Below are 13,600 nucleotides of genomic sequence, written 5' to 3'. Positions count from 1 at the left end.
GGGGCATGGGCAGCGCCCGCCACTGCATCACCTCCCCGTGTTGCAGCCAGCTCCGGACTTCGAGCTCAGCCTGGCGAGGAAGAGCGGTGCTTACTCCTGCACCTCCCCTCCATTGAACCTAGCGGCACAGACGAGGCTCTCGGGGAAGCCCTCGGCGATACCCCAAGCTCTGTCCTTGGGGAGGTCTTCTGCTGCACCACCTCCATTATTCGTTGCTGGCGCCGCAAAACAAACACGCAAATGGCCCAGCCTTCAGGCAAAATGTTTAAGGCAAAGAAAGAAGCATAGTCGGGCTTTACAGAGATACAGTGCAGTAGCCTCCATAATCTCCACATTTCTCCACCATAGTGAGGAATCTTCCTTTTAAAAAACTATGCTAAGCTAGGATGAATTAATTTGTCTTGGCTGATGCTCGTATTCACGGAGTCGTGGGTCACTCCAGCCTGCTCTATTTATGGAGCCTGCACTGGGGTGATGTCAGGCATAAAGTACCACAGCTCATTTCTCTGCTGCCAGCAGAGAGTTGCTTTTGTTGATCTGCCTGAGGCCTTTCCATGGGGAGCTGAAAAGGCTCTGGAAGACTTCAGATCCTGTCCTCATCTTCCCTATAGGATAAAGACTAGATAGCAAGCAAGTCACTTGAGCTGTGCAGTTCACCTGTACAATTACAGTGCCTGCTCTCCTCACCAAAATGTGGGTTGGTTGTAGCCCAATTCTGTGTGGATTCTTGTCCTCCACGTCCCACTCTTCTATAGGTAGTGTTTGAATCTGCTGTTCAGGGATGTTAGTGTGGGAAATTTCACTTAAAATGGATGCAAGTTAATTGCAGAACACATTACCCATGGTTTTGCTGAACAGGATAAAATAGCTGTGTATTATCCATTAAGTAACTGTCATCAAAGGAGATTTTTGGTTTTTATTTGTCTAACTTGCCCAGAAATACCGAAACCAAACTTAAAGCATAAAGTATCATATCCGAAGTATTTCAGATGTTATGTACACAAGTATGACAGCAACTTTGCAATGGCTTTAAGCTGGTAAATGGCTTTAACCTTTCACCTAGGAAAGAATAGTGCTTTTTTGAAAACTGTCCTATAAAATCTGACCACTTTCCAACGTACAGTAGCACTGAACAATAGGGATACAGCCTCATCATGTTAGGTGCACGAAAGATGGTAAATTCCCTGGGGCAAGGACAAGGACTAAATAGAAAAGACTTGAAATTGGTGTTAAGACCTTAGTAATGTTTCTCCAGCACTACAAAATAAAGTTACAACTTCAGAGTTATTTAGCAAGCAGGTGTAAAGCCAAGTCCTAGCTCTGGTCTCCCAAATCATATTCCAGGCTCCTGGGTGCAGCACTTCACCTCTGGGCTATGAAGTGCAACTATACCATCTTCCCTTTAAGTCCTGGAGATGCATTTGCTCATAAAATGCATGCACTGAGTTTTTTTTTTTCATTTAAAAAAAGGGTTAATCTGCTGCGCACTTAGCGCTGAAGATCTCTGAACACTTATGTCACAGTTTTGTTTTACATTCCTATGCTACTTAATAGATAGCTTGTACTTTAGGGGGATTTCAGAGGCTGGCACACTTTATTACATTTTCGTTTCAGCTGTCTTGGTCTGTAGCAAAGACTCTTAATTGCTCTGCATCCCTATCTGACTTTCTAATAAGATTAATTCTGGTTTATGTCTTGGTAGTCTGTAATTATCATAATTTGTCTACACAGTTAAGGACTCCAGGGAGTCCTTAGGATCGTAGCAAGCTCTGATTCTTGGCTTAGTGAGTCTCAAGGGTTACTCTGTTCTTCCACGAGCAGAGCAAATGTCTTTAGGTAGCTTCAAAGGGCTAAATTAATTGCAAGGCAGTGATCATCAAGACAGAAGAAGAGGGAGTTGCAGATCTCATCTTGAACTGTAGCTGCTTAGCTGAATGCAGAGATACAGGGTGGGAGAGAGAAACCCCCCCCCCATGCCCTTACTTAGCCTGCTGCTGTCTTTCTGCTGAAGGTGAGCACCTGGAGATGGCTACTAATGGCACTTAATTAACTCAGAGGTGACAGAGGCAGGAAAGCTAATGAGCATTTGGTCTAGCTTCACCCAGAAAAACACTGAGTGCCCTCTAAGCCCATACTCTAGTGTGGAAGTTGAGACTGGAGAGTCACTTTTGACCACCTCCCACTCTGTGCCTGACGAGCAAGCTTTCCGTGATGTGGACAGTTAAGAATAAACTTCAGTTCATTGCTATATAATTGTCTAGAGCCTTTGTGAAAGTTCTTGAGAATCCGTGTCCTTTTCCTTATTATTTTTCCACTATTAGGCAGCTCTTGTTTCCGGAGGCCTTTAAGAACTGGAGGTATCAGAAAGCCAAAAAGCTTTCCTTACAGGTGGTTTCATGGCCACTCTGAAATGAGGAAGGGCTCTCACTAGAGATTCTACTCTTGAAGCTTCCAGGTAAGTAAGGTTTGGATGAAAAGCCACATTGATATTTCAGTATCAATGGCATAAAATAGAATGGCTTGAATGTTCTTCCTGGATATACATCGATAAAAAGAGAAGGTTGATTACTTGAGGTACTGAGAATTGTGAATTTGGATCTTAAAGTCTTAATAAGAGATAGTTTAGTAGAAGGTTATTCCCATCTCCTTCCTTGTGCTTCGCTTGGATCCCGCATGTGCATGATCCTGCAATGTGTGGGTGCAGAGCAGCCTGAGACTAAGAGAGCCATGGCAAAGCACCCAAACTGGTGTGCCTGGGTAGCTGGTGGAAGGAGGGGAGCATGAGGTTGGAATAAGCACCTGGTTTAATAGTAGACAGCATGAATACAGAAAGTTCCGCATGGCAGGAGCTAGAGAGAAACAGCAACTAGAGCTGTTTCCATTAAACAGATCTTTGAAGTTGCTGATAAAATTATAGAGCAGCAGGAATGGGTCCACTTATGGCAGATGAGCTTATAGCAAACTGCCGTATGGTGATCATGCCTTTTGTTCTCCCTTCTCTTTGTTATCCGAACTGGAAGTCAATTACATTATTTCTCTCAATGGTGGCATACTTAAGGACGCAAATTAAACTTCTCATTTAATCTCATCTTCAATCTCAAATACTTCAAGCACACCCTTAATTTTAAGCAACAAGTCAGAATTAAACCATAAAATTGTGTTGGAAAGCTTCTCCCAAGGATTCTGGAATGTCTGGCAAAGGAACAAGCTGTACTGCTTTTAAGTGTTCAAAACATTGCGGTACTGCAGAGTGAAAATAATGCTGATGGCTCTGATGTGCGAAAGCAGACAAGGGGGGGCTGGGAGCGTTCGTTAGAGCTTGGCGTTGTTGTTGGCCGTGAAGACCTTGGAAGTTGATAATGAAGGAGCCAGCTAGCAGCAGTTTACTGATAAGTAGGCATTGGAATGCAGAAAGCTGTCTGCATTTGGTTCAGGAGTTTGAAAACAGCCAGAGGAGACTGAGTCTGCACAAAGTTCAAAAAGAAATATATTCATTCCAAGGAAGACTTCTTACTTCATCCCTAAGACCCCGGCCCATGACCATCAGGAAGCACTACGCAGGCACAAGACTGGAGCGAACTTTCCAGATCTAATTATAATATGAAGCAGGAATGGGGTATGAATATGTAGTAGGCGCTTATATCTATGCATGTCTTTACAACTATAAGTAGCTGCTTGTTAAGCTATACCGTGTGCAAGCTAGGAAGAGAACCCTCTTGTACCCCAGAGCTGGAAATAAACATACCTGCTTTATAACTCATTTTGGGTTATAGGGTTTGATTTCGCAAAACAGCTCCATGTGTAATTAAATCTTTGGTAAGTCACTTCACCCCCATGCAGTTCTTCCCTACACACACACACACCCGGCATGTAATTTAAGATTTTGCTCTGTATTTTTAGCCTCGGAAATCTGTTAAAATTTGTTGCAGTCAAGTTCTGAAGTTCATGTTAAAAAACTCCACATTTTTCCAAACAGTTAACTTTTTCTAAAGCATTAAATGTGAAAAAAAACTGTATTATTTATGCAAAGGCTGTGTATCTTACTTGCATGTGGGCTGTCTTCTGTAGATTCTACAGAAACACTGACAAGTCCATTCTGACCGCATGATACAAACCTATTAATAAGAAAGAGATATAGAGCACTAGCTCAGTGCTAAAGCTACAGTGATGTACTGAAGCAGTTGTGATCAGTCATGAGCATATAATGCTTTGGGACATGCTGGACATTTTTCATTTATGTAGGGAAACCAGAAAGCTAATTCTATATACAGCTTATCTTCTGCAGACCTGGGAGGTGGAACAAATCCTGTGGAGACAAGAATTGCAAGCACCAGGTCTCACTTGTCAAGCAACTGTATATTTTTGTCCATAGTGAGGCAAAAAAAAACCTGGACAGAGCCAGAATTCACTTCAAATGTCCTGATATGAAAGAGGAAAATAAAAACCACATGGTAGTAGGAGCTAAACAAAGCATTTTTAATAGCAGACCACAGAGTAAAATTCGTGAGCTACTCTCTGTGGCAACATCTAGGTTCTTTCACATTTGCTGCTTCCAACTCTCTCCTCCATCCCTTCCCCTTGTCACTCTCCTACCCTTTGGATCCCGTTATTCTTGTCAGAGCCCTGCCCGCATGCCTGTCCGTGAGACCTGGCATTTGCAAGCAATTGCTTTGCCACCAATTTGTTTGCACATAATTGATGGCCTCACTCTTGCAGTAGTGCTTGTTATGCCTGGCCAGATCACAGGGAATTCAGATTTTCAATTTTAAGAGGTGCTGCCTGGGATAAAGCAAGCTTCCCATTTTCTAGTCTGTCCACTGCTCTTGATCTTCCTTCCCCTCAACTTGTTAAAGCTGCCTGTATGTCCTAGCACTCTCTCACTGTGTTTGGCGGGGGTAGGCTTTAGTCTGTTTGGGTACTGGAAAGGGGGAGAAAGCTTGCCAGTGGCTGTTTAATCAAGCTTTAGCCTAAGCATGAACTTTCTTTTAGGATGCTGGTCTAAAGCACTGTTATTTCTAGGAGAAAACCAGGCAAATGCACCAAGTCCTGGCTTACTTCCACTACTGACGTGAGCTATAAAGGGAAGGATGGAGGGGATGCCACTGACACTCAGGTTGCATGTTCTCTTGGGTGGTTCAGCTAAACCTTGCCAAAGCTGCAGCCTTGATTTGCAGTCTTGCCATCTCTACTTTCCTTATATTTGAAGAGAAACAAATCCAGCACCCACAAACAGGTGAAGAATTGCTGTGTAAGTTACAAATCGCTGTACCCTGGACCGAGAACTGGCCTCTGCCTGTAGTGGCAGCATGAATTCTTCTTCAACACTGCCAAGCTGCTTGGTGAAAGAAAGCTGCAGGCACTTTAGCTGCATACTCTACTCCAGGAGTGCAGCTGTAGTTGTGTGCACCAATTTTCATAGGTGGCTGAATAGCAAGCAATTGTGAGAGACACTAATTCTCTGGTAAAATACTGAAAAGGACAATGCCTTTGAAGCAAAGGCAATAATATTTTTGTTTTACAATTAAGCACTGAATTGGATGCCCTTCTAAAAAAGGCACCCCATCTTACAAAAGCAGTAGGTATATAGACTAGTTTTAGACAAAGGACCGTGTAAGTCCTCAAAGAACATTTATTTTTTAGCTTATCCAACCATATCTGGAGACTTCCTACAGATTTTCTCCTGACCTGAAACAGTTATATCTTACAAGACAACTAAGCATATCAATAAATTCTTGCAACTGTAAGAGAGTGTTTGTTCTTTCAGGCTATTTATCCATGTCTGGAGATTGTCTGCATATTATTTCTTGATACAAGACAGATTTCTATGACAAGTTAATTAAACATACAAACCAGCTACAGCAAAACTTATCAATTAATTCTCACAATTCACCCCCTTTTACTTATTACATTTTCTGCTGAAACCCATAACTTTATTCTAATTTACACACTATTAATTGTAGTTTTTCATCATCTTCTTTCTTCCGATCTCTTTTCTTTAACACCATAATTTTCTAGGCCATCTCACTCTGGCCTGAGGCTGCCATCCGTGGATTTGTTGGCATACTGGTTAGCTGCATTCCTTCAACTACGCTGGAAATCAGTCTTATAAAACACAGTACGAGGCATGGTGAAAAGAGTAGCCCAGAGAGTGTACATAATAAAAAGACTACTTTCTTCCACCAAGCTACCCCTAGGAGATTATCCCACCACCCAGAGTCTAACATAGATTTCCATTTCTGCACTGGGACATGTGCAGTTTTTCGAATCTCAGTTGCAAGGTTCGTTACTGGCCATTATCATCTATTTTAAGGCAACAATTAGAAGTGTTACATTTTCCACACACAACCCTTCTTCTGCCAATAAATAACCTAAAGCTAGTCTGTTCTGATATATTGGCCCTTTCATCTGTGTGTGCTGTTTGGCCAACACTTGGAGGCTGGCTGCTGTCAAATTAGTAATAAATTCTACTTCTGCCTGTAACCTAATTATTCTATTCAACACATATATAGGTGTCCGATAGTCCCAACTTTCATCTTGTGCCCAAGTGGCCGGTCCATCTGTCTGGAGAATTCTTAATGGGGGCCATTCATCTTCTCCCCAGGTTTGGGTTCTTCAGACTTCTATGTCTAACTGGTTTTCCCTTTTTAAGTTCTCAAACAAGGGAATTCCTAACTCATCCCCCTCCTTCAGGGGCAACATTAAAAAAAAATCTCTGTTGGATTGTCCCAAATGGACAGGTCCCTTCTCAATTACCAGGTAGCTTCAAATGGGCTCTTTTACCACAAATCCAGAATAACCCATCAGAGGCTTTCCACCAGTTCCTAGATGTGTATTTCTGGGTTTTTCCAAAACTTCAGGATCCTTGGTAACCCTGGGAATGGATTATTTCCAGTACAATTAAAAACTCCCTCCTCAGTGGCCTTGGTACAATTGTTATTATCTTTGGACCAATACCATAGAGGTTTTTCAAACATAGAGGCTAATCCAGTCTTGCCCTTGCCTTAGTGCACATCATGTACTCGAAATCACCTTTTAGATTTTCAAAGGGCTGTCACTTCCAATGCACTCTATAGTACCACCAATTTTCCTTGTGGGTATTTAGTTTTCCTAGTCCCTTATTATATATAACAAGAAACAATAATACAGGTAACAGTCCTTACAGATTTCGCAAACCAATTTTTCTCACCCTTGACTAATTCTGACTTATTGCCTAATTGTTAGCTTCAAAGGATCACCTCCTGGTTTCACAGTCCACTCTCCGGAAGATAGAGCCACTGGTCTCAGTCTAGTGGCATGAGTCCACTCCTTCTCTTTAGTCCTTATGGCTGCTTCCATTGTCAGAAGTACCAGGAAGGGTTCTTCCCATATCAGGGCTAGAGTATTATCCTTCCAGGATTTCCTTAGGACCCAGACTCCAGGATGTATCTGATGTAGGATGAAATCCAGGGGTGCTCTTTGGGGCAGCAATCTACACTTTCTTAGATCTGCAAGAGATGGAGTTATTCCACGCAAATAGCCTTTAAGGTACATATAATTGATTTTGCGGATCAGCACACCCTCTTCTCTCCCTAAATACGGGAGGCCAAACAACATTTTGTATGAAGACACCCCCAAGTCTTTCCTTGGGGCAGTTCTGATTCGTAGTAAAGCTAAGGATAGACACTTGGTCCATGCTGGTTTGGTTTCTATCATTAGCTTGGTAATGTGTGCATGTTCCATTTTGACAAGTTCCCAAACTAAGCTGGAAGGCACAACAGTTTTGCTGTCTTTTAATTGTGCCCACTTCTGGGAAGGGACCTGTCCTCCAAGTTCTTGTATTAATTCCTGATCGGACTTGGAGTATCTAATACCTTCTTGATTTTCTAAGTTTTCATCTCTATTATCTAGGATTAGAGCTGAAGTTTGCCCTTCCTCCCCGTTTAGCCTCATAATCAACTACGAGTTTTCTGGTTGGTGTTACCTTTCAGGTGCTTTTGACAGTGCATGATGGCGACTTTAGTTTGTAATTGTACTGCCTCCAACAGGCGAAGTATTTCTTCAGCATGTTTAATCTGTTTTCCTTGTGCTGTCAGTAACCCTTGTTCCTTTCTATGTCACTCTGAGAACATGAATGACTCCAAAGGTGTATTTAGAATCTGTCTGTATATTTATCTTTCTCATTTTCACCAGTCCTAAGACTCTGGTCAGGGCAATAATTTCAGCCTTTTGAGCCGAAGTCCCAGCAGACGGTGGTTGGGATTCAATTACCTTGTTCCTAGTAGTTACTGCAAAACCAGCTTTATGGGTACCTTGTCAGTGAAAGCTAATTCCATCTGAAAACCAGGAATATCGTGCATCCTCCAGAGGTTCATCCTTCAGGCCTGGTCTGCTGAAATACACAGCTTCTGTTGTTTCAAGACAGTCGGGTGTCAGCAGTTCAGTTGTCATTCCACTCATAAAAGAAGCTGGGTTCACAATGTTAGTTACTTCAATTTCGATATCATCTGACTTGCCCAGGATGGCTTGGTATTTCAGAAACCTATATGAGGCATCTTCTGGTCCAAAGTGCCTTTTTAAGTGTCTCAAATGCATTTTTAACCCCCTTAGACCATGCCATTTGGGAAGGGTTGGTTTTAAAAGTTAAGTCCATAAGCGGCACCAACCTGTCATTTCCAAGAAGGTTCTGAGTTCTTTTACCATCTGTGGGAGCGGAGTCTGACAGATGGCTTCCTTTCATTCAGTTCCCAGTTCACGTTGTTCCCTGGACAGTCCACATCCTAAGTTTATTGCTCATTCTTGCGCCATTTGGGCTTTCTGTTGAGAGACTCAATATCCGTTTAATCCAAGAAAATTAAACAAACTTACAATCCACAGAATGCACTCAGGTCTTGTTTTCAGTTGCTATTAACAAATCATTCACATACTGTAGAAGGATTCCATCTCTAGAGTGGGGAATCCCATGCTTGAATTTTTCATGCAGGACAGTAGATTAGAGACTGCTAAAATCTGCAGGGCACACCTCTCCACTGTCCTATCCTGCAGAGATGGGATTACTTCTCCTTGACGAGCCCCCAGTTGCGAGAGACACTCATTCACTGGTAAAATATTGAAAAAGACAAAGTCTTTGAAGCAAAGGCAATAATATTTTTATTTTACAATTCAGCGCTGAATTGGATGCCTTTCTAAAAAAGGCACCCCATCTTACAAAAGCAGTAGGTATATAGACTAGTTTTAGACAAAGGACCGTGTAAGTCCTCAAAGAACATTTATTTTTTAGGTTATCCAACCATGTCTGGAGACTTCCTTCAGATTATCTCCTGACCTAAAACAGTTATGTCTTACAAGACAACTAAGCATATCAATAAATTCTTGCAACTGTAAGAGAGTGTTTATTCTTTCAGGCTATTTATCCATGTCTGGAGATTGTGTGTGTATTATCTCTTGATACAAGACAGATTTCTATGACAAGTTAATTAAACATACAAACCAGCTACAGCAAAACTTATCAATTAGTTCTCACACAGGTCAGTGTTTTCCATTGCTTGCTTTGAGCCTCTGAGGAAACTGAGTGGGAATACAAAGCCACACCACAGTGCTGGGCCCAGACACTTTAGAAGTATTAGCTCCTTCAGGAAGACACCTTCCAGCCTGCTACACCTCTGGTGCAAGCCAGGGCCATTGACTGTGTGCCCTCTGCCTGCAATCACAGCTCTGTGAGGAAGCCAAGGGAAGAAGAGGCATGGTGGAGACCCTGACAAGATCACTGCAAGAGCCACAGTAAATTACATGCAGGTGTATCAAATGTTCTTCTGAACCAGTTTTTTCCTTTCAGAGAGTTGCAGTAAGTTTGGAAAGAAAGCACTCTTATCTCAGATGGTTTAGGTGATACACCTGCACGGGCAAGGTGTCTCTGATGCAGCCTAAGCCCTCATGAGTTGCAGCCAGGTGGAGACCTGCGACACTGGTGACAACTCATACTGGCTAGAACACTTCCAGGGGGGTTTATTTTGCATCTGTTTTCTCAAAGACACAAACAATTCCCTGTATTAGGAAACTTTAGCAGATAGTCAGCCTAAGTGTTAATGAAATGAAGTGGCAAAACATTGTGGTGTTGATAGTGTCCTCTCCAAAGCCAATATCTACCCACCTAAGCAGGGGGGAAGGGTTTTCAGCATCAGCAGACACTGCTATTACCCTTTCCTAGGCAAGTTCTAGTATTTCTTTCCCTCATTACAATCCAAATTATTACAGTTTAGCGTTTTGAGTAATGCCAAGGGTGAAAGGCCTCCACAACTGAAACAACTCCTCACAGTTCACACTAAAGTATAAGAATGAGTTCAGGCCACTTAGGAGCCAAGGGTGGCTTAACCAGTAAACAACACGTTCACTGTAGTACTGAGGGAACAACTTCAGTCCTTATAACCATTCTCAAACATTTTCTTCCGACTCAATGCAAGCAAGAACCAGCGCTTCTCGTGAATTTTTAGTGCAACCACTTCTTATGAAAAGAAGAAAGGATATTTCCCATCCCCTTCCTGGTTCCAGGCTTTTGTAGGATAGGTACTCTGATCATCATCATATTCTTCTTCACATGCAGCCCCTGAGTAATTTGGGTTTCTGCTATTCATCCATGTGTAACTGGGCAGCTCATCAGATGTGATTTCCTTGCAGCAGAGATGCATTCTGTTGTGAAGTTTCAGATAATTTGGTAGGCAGTGGGAAGCCCACTAACTAGTTGTTTGTGTGCTCATGTTACTTACACTGTGGCCATCCGTGTCTCATATCCCTTTGGCTCCAACCAGATTCTTACATCTGATGTTTCTGGGGAGGTGTCATCAGAAGTTTGCTTACAGCCAGGTCCTACACATGAAACATGTGAAGCTCCATGCTTGGCTAAAGCTCCTGCGGAAGTGCTCATGCTAGCCTTGTTGAAAAAAAAAAAGAGAGAGAGAAAAACTTATACAGCTTAAGATATTCCACAGTCTCATCACTGCTACACTCAGATAGCACAGAGGAGACTGGGTCAGAACATGGCATGGGCTTGACCTTGTGCCTTCCACCTAGATGAGTGAGCCTAACAGTAATAAACCAGGAGAGCTCTCCCCAGGGTGTGGGTTTTCCCTCCAAGAGGAAAGAACAAAACAATTATTCTCTCATGCTATTTCAGTATACTCTGTGAGGCCAGGAACAGGGAGGTAATGCTCTTGGGAAGACCATAGCTGCCAGGGTATCAGCATAGATCAGAGAGGGGATTGTATCCTGCACAACAATGGACTGGAGAGGAAAGAAAGGGCAAAACCCCTTCCTTTGCCTCTCTCTTTACAGTGTTGCAGTACAGATAATGCATCTCATTCATATTGAAGTGGTTAAACTGTTAAAAACAAAACCCCTTCCATATTTACTGGTGTAATCTAAAAATATCCCTATTCTGCTGACAGCAAAAGCAAACAAGCTCCCAGAGGCTTTCTTCCCTTGCCCAGTACTGTGTACAGTGCCTTGGCTGGCTGACCTTGTGATTCTGTGATTTACATCTGCTTGCAAAGTTAGCGGTTTGTGTTCGCTGCTTACACTCACAGCCCAAGACCTTTTTGGACAGCTCCTTTGTTTGGCCAGTATCATCACAGCTGCAGTTTGAGTACCATTTTTATGTTATAGGCATTCAAGTATCTGAGTGCTTGGTCAGGAAAGGAAATGGTTTGGTGTCTCAGCTCTAATGCAGCCAGCAGGTATCTGCAGATACAGCTTGCCTGCCTTCCTCCTCTCCACCTGTCTGCTTCCAGGTGCAAATCCTTCTGTATTTGGCAATGTGTAACTATAATGGTTTCTTAAGGGGAAAACATCTACCTTGGCAAATGCATTTAAGACTCTTCTGCTTCACAATTTAAAGCATATGTGGACTAGAGGAAAAATACTTCCATCTTACATCTGCTGGGATGTCTTGTCTTGTATTTAAGAATACCAATAACTTCCCAAAAAATTAGCTAATCATAAAGAAAATGCACTAGCATTGGAAAATTAATTGGCTGCTGTGAGTAGGAAAGTGGACTGAAGAGGGAATCAGAAGCCAGAGTTCATGAGATTTTAATCCTAATTTCTTTATCAGTTCCCTGTCCAGAGAAGGACCCTTAAATTCATTTGTTTTATTCCTTTCTGAATGGGACTAGGCATTAGCTTAGTCACTGTGGTGTTTAGGGGATTAATTAGCTAATTCAGCACCTCACTCTAATGTAAAAATCTTAAAAGCTTCACTGGAAGGATTTGAAGCTATAGTTTAAGAATTATTGCTCATTTATGACCTTCTTTGTAACAAATCTTGGAAGAGTTAAAGGTAAGGCAAGAGAGAAAGATTTTAATTCTCATTTTAAAAAGAGACATGCATTTCCATTTGGCAAGACTTTGCATCCTGATGGGAAAAGTGAACACACAGTCCTTGATCTTGCCTCAATCCTTATTTAATCTCAGAGAGTGCTGTGGTGCAACTTTGCAGACAACAATTTCAGGAAGCATGAGGGAATATTCCTGGACTCTTCCTACTTTGGAGAAATGGTAAAGGAAAAAATAGTAGATGAAGTGGCATAGAGATCTCATGTAATCCCACATGGAGGACACAAAAGACATCGAAGACAAAGCTGCAGAGCAAATGACAGCCTTTTAACAAGCACCAGTGAGATTTATACAACATCCTTTGGAATTAGGACAGCCTCCCACTGCCTCAGCAGCACTCACCCACTTCCCTCCACTGTGGTGCTGCTCCGTGCCCAGCTTTGGTGTATGGCAAAGGGAGTGGGTGGGCACAGCAGGAAGATGAGTGGGGTTTTAGGACCTAGTGGAGTGTTAGGAAGAAGCTGATGTTAAAGCCTGCAGAGGATGGTGAGATTAAAAATAGGCTGTAGGCCTTCCCCAGCACTTTGGCATCTTAACTGCCTTTTACCACAGAGTCACAGAGTGGTGGGGTTTGGAAGGTGCCTCTGGAGATCATCTAAGCCCACTCCCCTGCTAAAGCAGGGTCACCTAGAACAGGTTGCAGAGGACTGTGTCTAGGATTTCAAATATCTCCAGAGAGGAGGCTCTACAGCCTCTCTGGGCAGTCTGTTCAGTGCTCTGTCACCTCAGAGTGAAGAATTTTTTCCTCATGTTCAGGTGGAACTTCCTGTGCTCCAGTTTGTGCCTGTTGTCCTTTGTCGTGTTGGTGGGCACTATTGAAAAGAGTCTGGCCCCTGTTCTTTTGTCACCTGCCCTTTAGACATTTATAAGCATTGATAAGGTCCCCTCTCAGTCTTCTCCAGGCTATGCAGATACAGATCTCTCAGCCTCTCCTCATTAGAGATTAGAAACAATTTCAAGGCTTCCCTGAGCTGCAGGTTTCAGTAAACCCTAGACCCAGGACATCAGTTGTGAATAAATGAACAGGCTTGTCCAATGTGATAAATTCAGGAAGAATCATTGTAAAGGATGCTGTGGGATTCCTCTCCTCCCCCCAGCTTTAAATTTCATATATCAAAAAGATCCTTCATCTGAATTGTTTTAGAAAGTCTGAAGGTTGTTTGCAAGTCTTTTTTAGGTGGTCTCAAGCAGAGCCAAGGGCTTCAGCACTGGGTTAGCTGCTTCTGCTTTGTTAAAA

At 42.6% G+C, this 13,600-nt stretch overlaps 1 protein-coding gene across 4 annotated transcripts in view; it reads left to right on the top strand.

Annotated features, from left to right (window-relative positions):
• The window catches only part of STUM (stum, mechanosensory transduction mediator homolog), a 58,055-nt gene that overhangs the window by 26,969 nt on the left and 17,486 nt on the right, over positions 1 to 13,600 (top strand). The gene's annotated exons all lie outside the window — the stretch shown is intronic.

The sequence above is a fragment of the Cuculus canorus genome, chromosome 3 (assembly GCF_017976375.1).
Source record: "Cuculus canorus isolate bCucCan1 chromosome 3, bCucCan1.pri, whole genome shotgun sequence".
Taxonomy (NCBI): domain Eukaryota; kingdom Metazoa; phylum Chordata; class Aves; order Cuculiformes; family Cuculidae; genus Cuculus; species Cuculus canorus.
Note: the sequence above shows the minus strand (reverse complement) of the source record. Positions and strands in the feature narration are given on the sequence as shown.